Genomic DNA, 9,502 nt, shown 5'->3' on the forward strand with positions numbered 1-9,502 from the left:
ATCAAAAGTTAGCAGATACAAAAAGGAGCCGTGGTAAGCGCCTCCTCTTTCACGTCCGCATTCCGAACATGTCCTGGTGTGTTGACAGGTCCTTCAAACTACAGAAAAGGGCAAATTAATCTGCAAGGCCTGGTGTGTGCCACCTTCGCCAGGGGGTCTTGGGCACCTGGACAAGCTGCAGTTAAAAAGGAAAAACCGCTGCAGAAATAACAGAATAAAACTGGGAACTGAAAGATAAAATGACGCTTTTATCCAAAGCAACTCAGCATTCATCTACCTACGGTTGTTTACCCATTTATACAGCTGGGTAATTTTTATCGGAACAATTCAGGGTAAGTACCTTGCACAGGGTTTTAACAGCAGGAGGTGAGATTCGAACCTGTGACCTCCAGGTCCAAAGGGAACAGTTCTAACCACTACAACTCCTGTTGCATTTACTTTACAACGATGCTCCATTTAGAGGGCCCCTTGTGATTTCACAGCATGGTTTTTCGCAATTCAGGTGGCAGCCACACGCACTACACACACATTGTGCAAAGCACCATGGGTGTGGCCTACACAGCACTTAGCTCCGAGGCGCTTTTAACTAGCTGAGATTAAGATCTGTTAGCTCCTCTGCACATCAATGCCTTTGCATCCTCGATCCCTCTTCTACGAGTAGAGTAGAGACCTGTACAGTACTACTGTGCACCACTTTGCTGCACAGACCTCAAGGACTTCCTTGTTCTGGTTGGTGGGCCCGTGAGGGAGTACAGTAACTGTTTCCTGTTAGGGTTATCTTTGGCTTCAGCTTTACACTTTACTTGGGCCATCATTGCAGAAACCCAGTAATTAACTTCACCTTTCCTATTACATATCTGTTTTAATCTGGTTCAATACCTGTTAGATCACCTTGGTGAATATGGTCATAAAACAATCACAGTTTTGTATGGGGCAGGTAGTTACATTTTACATTTACACCATTTGGCAGCTCAGAGAAGACCAAACTGAATCAACTACAGGCAGAGGGGCCTAAACACTTACACACACACACACACACACACACACACACACACGGTTAAATACAGCTTGTTTGTTCGACACCGTTACTGTCAAAGCGTGCACATTCCAGTAGAAGTGACATACGAATAGAAAAGCAGGTCGATGAAATGAAGCAGGTGGTGAAAGACTGACTAACAAAGGTCTCATGAGTTCAGGAGGAATAACAGGTCTGAAAAACATGAGCTATGAGACCCTGCTTGAACACTGGAAGGGATTCAGCAGCTCAGAGGGAGCTCATTTCACCACATTGGGGTCAAGACTAGTTACGCACTTCTATTCAATTCCAGATTCTCCAAAGTACATGAGCCAAGAAGTGAGGAAGAAACTGTAGCCTCGGTGGACACTGGAAGAGACTGGAGACTTGAACCGACTTTGTTTCATCTTGCATCACCTATGTAAGTCAACAGCAGGCAGAGCTTAGGTTGGGTAACCCAGGCCAGCTACCCAGCATTCTGCTTGAAACATACCTAGCACTAGCATGGCACTACCTAAATAGCTTGAACACCCAATGAGCCAAGGTGTGGCGATTTCGTTAAGTGTGCCACCAGGCTGTCTCTGGCACCAGCACCACCAGCGCCCCAGGGAAACCACTGCAAGAAACAGTCAAACAGCCAGTCTTCCACATCATCTGTGGTGCACAGAGGTTAAACGCATGCAAAGGAACTCTCCAATCTCAAGAGACCTTTAAACCAGAGGAATGTTCAATGAGGGCAAGTCTTTTCTTGCACTTGCCCTTCTTTCACAACGTCTCCAGAGCCAAGAATTCAGAGGGGCCAAGGCGGTTTGGTCGACTCTAATGGAAACCACACCAATCTGTACTGAATGCGCTTTTCAAATTCCGTTACATCTGAAATGGCAAAAACAGTGCCCTCATGCACCCCTTCTCAGATCAAATGTCATTCTGTTAGCCAAAAAAGTGCCAAGATAGGCAAGCAGAGGAAACAATTCAAAATGAAGACCATATCGCCATACTCCACACAGCAGAGCTGCTCACAAATATGGCTGTACACATGGAGCACAGTAAAATTGGACATCTTTGCCTACAGACACAGAAAACACAGTAGAATCCACCCATGCTTGGGTCCATCTTCCGGAGGCAGGAATTCCACTGATTGCTAGTCACTAAAAATAAACACAGCGTCACAGTGATACACAGAGTCCCTTTAGCATGGAGAATGCAAGCTGATGACTTCCTTCTCCTGCTGCCTGACAACTGCCGCATCACCATCATCTCCGCATGTAGGAACCGATGTTGAAACAGGCACCGATGTCACATTTGTGCGCGTCGCGCTGGCTGCGAGATGGCTAAACCTCTGCCATAGCAGCCCACCCCTGCAAGAGTCACTGCAGCCATTAACAACCTGCAGCTGGGAGGGGGGGCGGGCAATCAATATTGTGACTCATTCTTTCTTCCACGGCTGCCTCATAACAGAATTAATTAAAGGCAAACCTAATCATTTTGGATGCCAATCAAATTAAAAGGCAGCGCTCCTCATCGCACACTCTGTCCACACACGGTTTGGGAAACTCAGCCTTGATGTTTTTTCATGGTGGCATCAATGGAATCTGCCGTCAGGAGGCTTTCAGGAGCACAAAGCAGCTAAATCCACAAGACATGCTGGCTGGAATGAGGGCGTCGCTGCTGAAGGACAGACACACCCTTGTTTTTAAGATACGAAAAGCAGAGGAATTACAGGACAGTCAAGATCCAGATCCAGATCCAGAAGATGCAGAAGATGCTCAAAATGCTCAAAACGAGCTTATGTGCTGCTCCTGCCGAGCCCAGCTGAGGGCCTGTGATGACTTCCTTTCAAAACAGACCAACATGTTCTGTTCCCTTCAGTTACAAAACAAATACTTTAGAGGAAAGCAAGGATGGAAAAACACCCCGTCGTTGGACCAGTTCCCTCAAGATACACTTGCATACACAGCCACTCAGACCAAACAAGCTGCTCTTACGCACAACTATTAGTGCAGAGTGACACAGCAATAAAGCATTTTACTGTGCAACATAAGCTTTGTTGCACTTTCCATGTGCTGAGTACACCACCCTTCAGTGTACCAGATGGAGAACAATCACTGTTAATGTGCAAAAAAATACAGGCAGTCCCTGGGTTACGAACGTCCGACTTACATACAACTCATAGTTACGAACCACGCCCGTTTTTATTAAAAAAAAAAAAAAAATTACTAGGAAGGTGATCAGGAATCGTGGATATTCTGATAAGGTTTTATGCAGATACTCATGTGATGAACATTGGTTCATCTGCTGGAAAGAGAAAAAAAAAAAAAACAAAAAAAAACTAACTAACTGCACTTCAGAATCATGAGTCTACATCTATGTCTCGCTTTCTCCTAATGTAATGCACACATTGTATTTTCTATGAGACGTACATTGCTTTGGAGAAAAGTGTCCGCTAAATGAATAAACGTAAATGCACAGCCTATTATACAAAAAATTCGAATTACACAAACTAGTTCGAATAACAAACGGGCGCTACTTTGTGAGACGCATCAAAACTTTGCGAGTCTACAGCGGCTCGTCAGCTCGTGGGCACGTGAGTCCGAGGTACGACAAAAACTTTGTACTATTCAGTCCAACTGTCATGCCCATGACCTCACCCCGAATGTCTGCACCTGCCAAAAATCAGAGCAGCGGAGTGTAAAGAAGCCGCACTTGCACGCCCTGGCTGCGGAATCTTGTTTGAGAAACCCGTCTCTCCAGCGCTCTTGAATGAACCACCACTACCTACCTGTCCTTCCAAGTCCCTCGTTCTCCCCAATCCCTCACTCCCGCTCCTGATTCACGGCTCCCGACACTTGCATCGCCTCCTCAATTGTGACATCGGATTCTCCCCAAGACCTACATTTGTGCATCGACTGAGCCAAGGTCCCGCGATTGGGTCTCCACACACACACACACACACACACACACACACACACACACACACACACACACACACCTGTCTCCTGCCCGCTCAGTATGACACGGACCATGCTGCTGCCAAGTGTCTCGTGTGTTACTGTATTTGGCTTTAATCTTTTTTGTTTTTACACACACACAAATTATCACAACTGAAAGTAAAATGGAACTAAACCAATCGGAAAAAGGTGGAACACCAACAAACATTGGAAAAGCAATTTTTTATACCCCCCCACACATTCTCTCTCTCCTAAATACTATAGTAACGTTTATTATTCTCTTTCTATGTTCTTCTCTACTTTAAATACTGTAGTTACATTTATTATGATTACCATTACATTGTATTCTTATTATTACTGTATTGTTATAAAGATGTTTTAACATATCCAAAGTGTTTCTTTAACATTTTTTATGCATACAAAAGTATTCAATATACTAAGAAACATTTGACAAACTGACATTAGACACTCACCATACCTAACTGTTCCGACTTACATACAAATCCAACTTGAAGACAGACTGAGGAACGGAACTCATTCGTAATCCGGGGACTGCCTGTATACTAATATAAGGACAGATTTAGGCCCCGTGATATTTGTTCTTATTTATAGAGTCCTAGCCCAAGATACCCTTATTCAGGACACAAGAATTTGACTTTGCAAGAAGTTTCTTACACCACTCCTAATTTGGCCGACAAGGCATTTCCCTGCATTTACGAACACCGAATTTGTACTTTTGGGGCTGTTGCTGAGCATGAGCGTGACAACAGCGAAGCAACCATGTTCTTTTTCGCGGTTACGGTCCGGCTCCTGCAGCGTTGAACCGTCAGGCTCCATTAGTCCTTGTTTGCTATGTTCACCTGTTGTACTCTTGGTAATTTTGCACCATTCAAACCATGTCAACGTGTTCAGTGAGCGCGAGTTCATCTACATTGCTTTCACTGGTTTCTTTTGATTAAAGGTTGCAGACTCCAAAATGGAACATCATATGCATATTGCATGTATGTTTGTTTTGTAGCATTTGTTCAGTGTTTGGTACACAAGGATAGAGCTGAATGAGCACATGTAGTCATACAGTATTACAGAGTAATGAAAAGGAAACTGCACTATTATGATGTTACTATAACTTATGTTAACTACTAAAGTAAACGTGTTCATTTTAATGAAACTGAGGCATTTTAACAAAAATGGGGTTTACCTCTGGGGACCACGAACACATAAAACATTTTTGTAACAAACTCATGGTAATTGCATTTCCGTTCATGAAGGCTCACTAGGCTTTTTCAGGAATGCATAACCCTAAAAGCAGGGAAGTCTATATTTTTAGTCAAAGGGAGCCAACTCTCATTTTACTAAGGCAAAAGGGGTACTAAGCAGGGTCTTTACTGGTGCAAAATACTGGTTAGGGCTCAGCGCCAACACACAGAATGCAGGGCAATGAAAGCAAGGAACCCCAGTCTCGTTCGGGTCAGGGAGCCATTAATCCCACTCCGTGTTCTCAATATTACGAAAAGTGTTGAGGAGTCATAGAAACTTTCCACACATTAAGCGCTGGTCACACCAACGGCGTGCCGCAGCTGCACGGAGCTCCCGCCGGTAGAGGGAAGCGTGCGGAAGACGGAAGGCGCGCGGCGTACGCTGCGCACAAACTCTCCCTTTCTGAAATGTGCGCGCTTTGCGGGCTCCAGCTCCGCCTTCCTGTCTGTGTGTCGCGACGTGCTGGCGCGCGGTTTCTCCGCGAACGCTTGCGCAAGGTGTGCCTTGGCACAGGAGATGTAAATAACCTCGCGAAGACGAATATATGGATCCCGTGTGACGTGCAGAGTTCACTCGCTCGCGCGCACGCGAAGCGGCAGTACACCGCCGCCGCAAACACAAATGGCTACGCTCGCGCTGGGTTGCGCTTATGTGTTCCCCATCATACCATTCATGGTTGTACCCAGAATAAGTGTCGCAGACACGCAAACAACACTCAGCACAGAAGTGTGGTGTTGCCGGAGATCAAAGCGACACGAGCAACGGCATTTATCGCGTAAAAGGAAGCGTGGCACATACACAGATTTATATTTGTTACATAATTTTCAGGGGTCTCTCTTTTAGCCGCGACCTCTTGCTCAGATAACGAAACGTATTTCAACGTCCCTGCTCGTGCACACAGACGGATCATGATTAAAAAGACATTCAGGGGCGTCTCGCGGCAAAGCGGACAGACGGACTTCCACGGCGGTCCTGCTGCTGTTGCTGCTGCTGAGAGACGTGCTGTGTGAGAATACAAAGCAGAGCAAATGGCACTGATAGTTTATCATTAGTAGACTAAAGGAAGGAATCTCCGAGAAAAAAGCATAACAAGCCGCAGGACAATCCTATCAATAATAATTGTAATGATAGTGATAACAAATGACCTCAAGTAACCCCGAGCTTCTGCTACAACGAGTCAGTTTCCTAGCAACACCGGGCGGCATGGTCATCAGCGATGCATCTCCTGACGTCGTTCACCACATCGTAAAGAGGACCAAAGCTCCAGAGTACGTAACATGACTGTCAGAGACACATTCTGATTATCATGCAGAATCGTTCATCGTGCACAGTGAAGCAGGGTGTATGGTCACTAGAGATTCGTCTCCCCGGCGCCGTTCTTCACGTCAGGTATGAGACGACATCGCGATGTGTGAGGCAGCGCTCCGTACTCACCGAGAATTAAGTTTCCTCGTGGCTCCCGTCTTATTTCGGACACAGGCGTGTGTTAATCCGCCGTCTGCGCGCCGCCGTGTCACCGCGATTCCCTGTACTGTGTGTCACCTCACTCTGCTACAGTGTAAATATTCCGCAGCACAGATCCGCCCGGGTCCTCTTCCGCGTTCTCGTGCCGCGCGCGCAGGAGGAGAGACCACCAGCAAGGCGCGGAAAGGATACCTTCAGAGCCGCAGCCTCCCCCCACCTACAGATCTGTCTTCCTTCGGCCTTGAGCGGCTGCGCGCGGAGCGCCGTGCGAGCTGGGGGCTGTCAGGAGAAGGCCATGTAGCGCGGCGTCCTTGACGGCGCGTTCCCGAGTCGTACACACTCCGCCCGTCTGTGTCTGCAGTTCGTCTCGGAAGTAACGCGCTCTCTCTGGCGGCAGGGGTCCGGTTCTGCTCCTCTGTGCTCACCTTCGCGTACAGAAGGGAACGGAGGAAGCGGGAGAGCGTTCGCGCTCTCTCTCTCTCTCTCTCTCTCTCTCTCTCTCTCTCTCTCTCTCTCTCTCAAACAGCGCAGCGACTTTGCCTTCGTAACGCAAGCAGCATCGCAAACGAAACGAACTCCCGCCGTCTGCGTGCCACCAGGAGGGTTGGCTCGATGGCGCCGCCTATTGGTCAGGACGAGAGACTGCGGCTGAGCGAAGTGCAGTGAACTGCGAGGAACGGTGAACGAGCGTTTTAACGTTCCGTCTCATCGCCTGATTGTTAAACACGGTAAAGCGCAGTGGATACAAGCACCAGATTAAATTCACTGATTTACTTAAATCTCAATAACGCATCACATGTATGGATGCTGTCATACTAACATACGGCACACCGAACCTTTACAACGGGGTGTTAAAGTAGCGGCCCACAAGCCAAGGTGTTGTACCAAGGTGGTGTCAATGAATACTCGGCCCGTGAGTAAACTCGTTTTACTGAAAACACACAAGCATCCAATGAAGGGCTTTGCCAAGTGTGCTTTCAGCATCGATTGTTCCGCTGTTAAAACTAACCAAGCAAGTGAAGCTTTCTCAACTACACATCTTTTGCAACAGCTGGCTGCAATTTCCCCAAAGTGGCTCCTTCGAAACCAAAGGAAAGGTGATCTTGAGCAGAGACAATTTTAAGGAATTGAACTCTTGAGTAGGGGGGGTGCGGTAGCGCAGTGGTTTGGACTGGTTCCTGCTCTCCGGTGGGTCTGGGGTTCGAATCCTGCTTGGGGTGCCTTGCGATGGACTGGCGTCCCATCCTGGGTGTGTCCCCTCCCCCTCCAGCCTTAGGCCCCGTGTTGCTGGGTTAGGCTCCGCGACCCCGTATGGGACAAGCGGTTCAGACAGTGTGTGTGTGTGTGTGAACTCTTGAGTATTTTTTTCTCTAGTATAATGGAAATGCCACCTCATTGATTTGCAAAGAATAGCAGGTATAATGGGGTGGCTGGTGGCATAGTGGTTAGAGTTGCTGCCTTTGGACTCAAAGGTTATAGGTTTGATTCTCTATGAGGAAGGTACCTTCCCTGAATTGCTCCAGTAAAATTACCCAGCTGTATAAATGGGTAAATAATTGTAAGTTGCTTTAGAGAAAAGTATTGAATAAATGTAAATGATGTTTGGCCTCCTCGTACAACAAGGCACTGACATGCAAAATACCAAGGTGAGCAAAAATGTTGTTTATGGATATATATATATTGCTCAGAGTGCCAATATACAATGCACTATGCCAAACAGAAGGGTTGAAAATTGTTCTTTAAAAATAAGTTGTTTCTGTTACATTACTGGTGAGTAGAAGGGACTGTGTTGGATCTCATGCTAAGTACGAGTTTTGTGGCCACCTTTGAGACTTTGAGTTTGAGACCTCTGCTTTGCAATACACATCCTTGATCAAGATACTCATTTTCAACTGATGCAACGAGAATACTGCTGTTTAAATTACGTGAATCATCGTAAAGTTCACTATGCAACATTGGAGGTTGCACTGGACAAAAGAGCCAATAAAAAACACCATGCAAAACACTAGTTTTCATAAAGCACATTTAATGTGAACAGGTGCTTGAAAACAAAACGTCAAGTAATTTAGGAGAGCTTTAATTAAAAAATATCCATCCATCCATCGTCAACAACCATATGTCCCGAGCGGGGTCGCGGCAAGCCAGAGCCTATCCTGGAAACACAGGACACAAGGCTGAAGGGGGAGGACACACACCCAGGACGGGACGCCAGTCTGTCGCCTCAAATATATCTAGTGTCCCCAAATTTAAAATATTTTTTTAAAAAAAGCACAATAAATAAATATTAGTTTGTTTTTATCTGCTCTAAAAGTGCTGTTCCCCCACCAGCAGGAGAGTGCAGGGAAGTGTACTGTACAAACATCAGGCAGGACATGTGAAGACCTCTTTTTGCAAATACTTACACGTGTGAAGTAAGGAATGTAAAAAAAATAATTTAAAAAAAAAAAAAAACATGCAAAATGTACAACTTAATTTTTTAAAAAGATCAAAGGCAGTTTAAAATAATGCCTTCATTTTTAAATCCTTCTGAACAGCTCATCTTTGTGTTTACATGTAAAAACTGAAATGCTTCTAAGTTTTTCAAACATGAGGTGACAAGTTGGAGTGGAGCACCAAGTCTGCTTTAGTTCAAAGCATACTTTCATACTTCAAAAAAATCTTTCGGTTAAAAGAATTTAAAACTTGTAACAACAACAACTTCTAACGTAATTTTTCACGACAGTGAAAGGATGAAAACAATGGAAGAATATATAATTACAAAAATATGAATTAAGATGACCAAAACAGTGGAAGACTTTAGAAAAGGATAAGTAAAGCA

The 9,502-nt window shown here is 45.6% G+C and overlaps 1 protein-coding gene across 7 annotated transcripts in view; it reads right to left on the bottom strand.

Annotated features, from left to right (window-relative positions):
• pitpnm2 (phosphatidylinositol transfer protein, membrane-associated 2) overlaps positions 1 to 7,291 on the bottom strand; it is a 96,854-nt gene extending 89,563 nt beyond the window's left edge. For all 7 annotated transcript variants that reach the window (XM_029257278.1, XM_029257292.1, XM_029257306.1 and 4 more), the window contains exon 1: positions 6,655 to 7,291. The gene's annotated coding sequence lies outside the window, so the exon portion shown is untranslated. The remainder of the gene's footprint in view (positions 1 to 6,654) is intronic.
• Between the last annotated feature and the right edge of the window lie 2,211 nt (positions 7,292 to 9,502).

This window comes from Scleropages formosus, chromosome 1 (assembly GCF_900964775.1).
Source record: "Scleropages formosus chromosome 1, fSclFor1.1, whole genome shotgun sequence".
Classification (NCBI taxonomy): domain Eukaryota; kingdom Metazoa; phylum Chordata; class Actinopteri; order Osteoglossiformes; family Osteoglossidae; genus Scleropages; species Scleropages formosus.